Genomic DNA, 6,223 nt, shown 5'->3' with positions numbered 1-6,223 from the left:
TAAAATGCGGTGTGTGTGTTATTCTCCGGAGTAGCTCGTTACAGTCGCAGAACCAATCTATTCAAGGTCGCATCGCTTATCTAAACCACCACGCTCATACTCATACTCATGCCCATCGCTGAAGCGATGATAGCGAACCAGCTATGTTAGACATAGCAATTTCAACTCGTTGTGTTTGGATTACACCATCACTTGCAAGACCGCCACTGCCACTACGCTAGGGTCACCAGGTCAAGGCCGCGGTCGGGATCTCGAGCTGCATAAGCCACAGAACAAATCCGGGGTTGAAACTCACGCACATCGTTGAGTAGATCTACTTTGATAACAATAATTATTACTGTTTGTGTGACCCGCATCAGATCCCAGGGTGGGGTGATACGACTTACTGAAGCCAACACAGAATCGCCTCGGCTTAACGTTATGCCTCAAGCTAGTCCAGCGGAGCCGGCCGCTGGACCTTGCAACAGTTGAAGTACTACTTCAAGAAGTAGGTGCGCATGTGCCGCGGTAGATTCTGCGTCTCTTCAGTAGTTTGTGGAGTACATGATTGTACTCTCTCAGCCTCGCCCAACTAATCTGTATTAGGTAATACACTGTACGTCGATACGAGTAAGGTTCGAAGTCAACTTTACTAGGGCCATAACAAACTTTTTCGCATCATAGTACTTCTTCATGTCAAATCCTTTCAATTATCTTTATAGAATTCTCTCTATCGCTGTCTGTCTCCCTGTCTGTCTCTTTCTTCTCTCTCTCTCTCTCTCTCTCTCTCTCTCTCTCTCTCTCTCTCTCTCTCTCTCTCTCTCTCTCTCTCTCTCTCTCTCTCTCTCTCTCTCTCTCTCTCTCTCTCTCTCTTTCTCTCTCTCTCTTTGGTGTCACATAGTGCTATCCACTCTCCCCCCACCCAAAAAAACAAAAAACAAAAACAAACGTCGGCCTAAGGCCTAGGGCCAGTAGGGGAAAGGTTCTATGCAGCGTGCACTCTACGCAAGAGTTGTTTTATTTTCATTGTGTTAACGTGCAGCAGAAACCGCTTTGCAGCTACAGCAAAGCGCAGGGCTAACCTGGCTTTGATAATTTGGACGGTAGTACAGTGCATGCTTTAGCCGCAGTCAGTAGGTGTACACACCAGTTGGCGCTATGGCGGTGCTGGAAAACTCGCTGAAATTGAAAACGGGTTTATTCACAACGCCAATTGGGCCAATCGCATGACGCCACGAAGTAAGAGTCAAAGCAAAAAGACAACACAATTTCGGAAATACATGGAACACTCAATTGAAGTATAAATTGAACACAAAAGCTTCACAAGAAATCGTTACCTAATAAGATTGCTTACCGGCATGCAAAGGCGAAGTCATGCCTGTGTCAGCACATCCGTTGGCGACAATGATTATGTCACATGGCAATGATTATGTCACATGGCAATGATTATGTCACACTATGTAAGAGGCCCTGCAGTAGGCATTGGCGGATAATGTGGCAGATTCTGCTCGAAAAGCAGTGAAATAATTGGCAGAAACATACAAACCTTATGGCGGGCAATTCCCCGAATTGGCCTATGGCGGTGCCAATTTTTCGGCCGGCATTATCCGCAAATGCCTACCCTACCCTACACTGCAGCCCCCTAAAGCACGTGACTGCCCATCGCAGCAGGCAACAGGAAACCCGGGCGATGATAGCGAACAGCCATAGACATAGCAACTGTTACATGTGCTGGGATTACACCATTCAATAGCTTGCAAGGCTGATGAATACGTAGTGACCTAGTATAGGGTTAATCTGTGCCGCACATAGGCTGTAGCTCCAAGCACTGATCTTGACGCACTATCCCCTTGGCCCGCGCAGTCCATGTTGATTCCGAGACCGGAATGGTCGGAGGAGTGCACTGCGCCGGACTAGCAAGGCTCTTGTAGCACCTACTACTCCTTTGTGGTCTTGACAGTATGAGATCCCTACGATCTGATCAACAGTTTGGCCATAGCGATCGCCAACAAGCTCAACTCACACCTGCTTACTTCACAAGCGTCGAAGTATGGCCCATCTCTTTGCCGAATATGCCATTACCTGCTGTGGGCCGATTCGCCTCTAGCTGCCGCGCCCGTTGTATTAAATTAAATCTCTCAATACAAGAGGGAGAGAGATAGGAAGCCGTGTTTCAAAACAGCTTCCTCCCTCTCTAATTTTTCTCTCTGTTTGACAGTGTTCTGGAAGGCTCTACCGTACACATGATGCACAGTATTGTAGGAGTATTGGAGGACTCTTCGAGCAGTAGAAGTACACGCTACTTGATTACGTTGTGCAGAGTCATGTACACGTAAATGTTACTACATGTAGTACTTACAGTGTAGAAGAGAAGAGACAAAGGGGGTTGTTGCTGCTACTCCAAGCGTCTCTCGTTATTTCGTTAGTTTCACATGGTAGCGACCATCAAACAGCACACTACTATGTCCATTGTACATACATGTAGTAAGATGATTAGTAACTGTTATAAGCTTTGGGTTTGACTGGTGTATAGCTCGGTCTCTACCCTCGTACTCGGTACTACATGTATGACACAATGTATCTACCGGTATGGCATAGTCATTGCCATCACAACGCCATTCGTGGATTACATTCTACAATTCGAGATCTTCTATGGGTGCGATGTGTCAATGGCCAACTGCTAGGTTCAACCAGACAGTACACTCGCGAACGAGTTGGCTGCAGTGCAGAGACAAGATTGGGATGTTGAGATCAGAAACATTGTTCCGAGATTAGCCCTTGGCGGATTATGCTGGCATAATTTCTGGTATAATCTTCGGATTTTGTCTAAAAATTATGCCTTGGCATGAAAAGAACTTCTGAGTCCAGATGGTCGGCATAACCTTGCGATGCTGGCTGAAGATCAATGCTCTAGGCATATTTAGGCATGTTACAGGAAATAACCTGGCACATGTTCCCCGTGTACATGTACATGTAAGCCGTGCTGTCATGGTGCCAGAGTCTTTGTAACGTTGCAAAGTGCAACACGAGTGCAAGGGTACAGTATAGCACCATCATTGGTATAATTCCAGCATAAAGTAGCATAGAGGCAGTATGCTTAGGTTTTAGCATAATAACTGGAATAATTTGGGCATAATAGTTATTATGATAGGCACGTTGCCTTTGGGTCATTTCATAATAATAATAATAATTATTATTATTATTAGAGAGGTTGAAGGGGAAGTTAAGGCAAAAATTAAAATTTCACCAGTTGTAGTCCTCGGGGTGCTGAGTCGAATGGTCTTGGTCCGAGAAAGCTGAGACGCTCCCTTCCTACTTGAATCCCAATCGAACTCGCGCACTTCCACCGAAACTGGGTAACTGCGCCCTACTAGATGGGGATTTGTATGCAAAATGTCACTAAAAGCGCCATTTCGTTCTTATAAAAGCACGGATGACCGCGATTGGCCCATATGTTGTAGTTTTTTGGACGCTGAGTCGACTGGTTTTGGTCCGAAAAGGCTGCGATGCAGCGTTCCTCCTTTATTCCCAATCGAACATGGTTGAACAAGCGGTCACGTGCTCCTGCGTACACCAGTCACCTGGTCACCGTGCCTGCAGGGTACAACTAAACTTACTAGCCTATTTGACCTTTTTTGGGTGCAGTCCTGTCTCTCGAATTGAACCTTGGTGTGAAAGTTGTCGCCTGCTGGCGTGGTGACCAGGTGATTTGGGCACCCAGGAGCACGTGACTACTTGTTCAACCATGTTCGATTGGGAATAAAGGAGGAACGCTGCATCGCAGCCTTTTCGGACCAAAACCAGTCGACTCAGCGTCCAAAAGACTACAACATATGGGCCAATCGCGGTCATCCGTGCTTTTATAAGAACGAAATGGCGCTTTTAGTGACATTTTGCATACAAATCCCCATCTAGTAGGGCGCAGTCACCCAGTTTCGGTGGAAGTGCGTGAGTTCGATTGGGATTCAAGTAGGAAGGGAGCGTCTCAGCTTTCTCGGACCAAGACCATTCGACTCAGCACCCCGAGGACTACAACTGGTGAAATTTTAATTTTTGCCTCAACTTCCCCTTTAAGATGCACGGTATTTCTGACGTGATGCGAAAGTTCAGCTCGCGTTATTTGGCTCGCACGTCGAAAAATCAACGCGATGGACCTGCTGCTCACGTCGAAATTTGGAGTTTTACGCCAAATTTGACGTGAAATTGCGCGTCACGCCGGAAATACCGTGCATCTTTAAATTCTTTTAAAACCTCTCTATTATTATACGCATTCCCGCGTTGAAGTGTAGCAGCAGTATGCTGCGTCCACAGCTTCGCTTATGCAGAATGGCTTGGGTGAGAGGAGAGGGGAGAGAAAGCAACAAGGCAACCAACATCTATGAAATAAGTCACGATAACTTGAAGAGAACCAACCTACATGTACATATGCATGATTGCACAAGAATGGAGACGACAAATGGCTATAATCATTGTGCCACAAAACCGGTACACAGGAGATTTGTCGACAATGTAACGAAACATAAAACTCAGTTACTCAATACAGGTTCCACTAAATTACAAGAGAACAACGCTACAACATTAGAATTGCCGCTAAATTATCGCAAGTGTAGAGAACGAGTCAAATACAAATGAAAACCATGAACAGACTGTCCCGAAGTTATTTTGGGAACAAATTGTACTACTTGCTGACACTGACGCTGACGGAACACGAATTTGAGTTGAATACGCATAATGGAAAGGCATAATGGAAAGCATAATTCATCAATTTACCGAGCATAATCCGCCAAGGGCTATCGGAAATCCTAGAATAGTAGCCTAGATTGAGTTATTCCGTGTCGGCGTTTGCTGAATCCTGAAAAGGTAATACATGTACTGGGGCGACAAGGCGACCCAATGCTGAAACTAAAGCCTAAGCAAAGCACACTCTATAACAGTATAGTGTGACAAACGGCCCCAATCCAGATCTACCTCTTGTCCTTGAAATTACTACGTCACGGTACAGACAACACAGTTGTACACCACTACTCAAAAACGGTCTCTCGGCTACAAATCCTTCCAATACATCTTCAGGAATAAAAAGTCCAGAACAACGACTATGTTATATCTGACAAAAAACGATGAGACATATGGCACCAAAGGGCAGCAAAGGATAGCGGGAACAAAAACAGCAGTAACAGCAGCAGAAGCAGCAACAAAAGCAGTAAAAAACACACGAAGCAGGCTAGAACATCGCAATCCCCAAAACAAAGCAGTAGCCTCACACCATCCCCAACAAAAGTAAGCGTATGTTCTATTACAAAAAGCACAAACTGAACATATCAGTGACAAATAATGCCTATTAGCACCTAAACATCGCCCAACAAACGCCAGCCCTTGTCCATACTCACCGCCGGTTTCCTCTTTCGCATGAAGAGGGCCTCCATGATTCGGCGGTCTACGTAGGATCTCTGCCTCTGGGCAAGAATCGAGGCTTGGGAGAATGGCAAAGGTGACTGGGAAAATTTGGCGTTTCTTCCCATAATGTTCACCCCAAGACTTTCCCTGTGTGGCGTGCCTGCGCGTGGTGCTCCTCGCTGCGCTTTCTCACCGTCTGCTCAGTCTCACCGACATACTCTTCACCACAGACAGCACCCTTCAGCGAATACACACAACATCCTTAGACATACATGTACATGGACATGACTGTATTCCGTTGAAGGCCAGCATCACGTCCACGACACGCAGCCGGCCTTCCCCTTCCCATCTTCTTCTTCTGCCGCTGTAGGTCCACCGTTCTTGGGCAAATGGGCCGGCTGAGTGACGACGACACCGACATATCACGCAAAAAAACGTCCGGACGCGAAAACAAGTTTTAAACAACACGTATGTCTTTACTGAAAGAGTCTGACGGTTTTTTGGACATTGCTAGCGAGCCTCTCGTTGATGCATGGCACCTTGATGATGGATGTGTATTTCTTTTTCTCTTTCTCCGGCTGCGCTTGACTAAGATAATGACTACTCCGCTGTGATGTGATGTCCTTGGTGTCTTTGTATGGCCGATTGGATGATCGCAGTGCCAGTGGGATAGTGGTTGTTCTGGAGTAACGTTGTTATCTTGGTGATGCTTCGTTGACGTCCATCTGACTGTTGTTGAGTTGGCAATTGTTCTGCTGGACAGGTTGGTCGCTACGGTGATTTTGGTGTCCAACGGCAAGGACGACAAGTGTTCGCCACTATGAGACGGCTTGACAAACAGCTCTCAATC

Source organism: Sycon ciliatum, chromosome 2 (genome assembly GCF_964019385.1).
Source record: "Sycon ciliatum chromosome 2, ocSycCili1.1, whole genome shotgun sequence".
Lineage (NCBI taxonomy): Eukaryota > Metazoa > Porifera > Calcarea > Leucosolenida > Sycettidae > Sycon > Sycon ciliatum.
Note: the sequence above shows the minus strand (reverse complement) of the source record.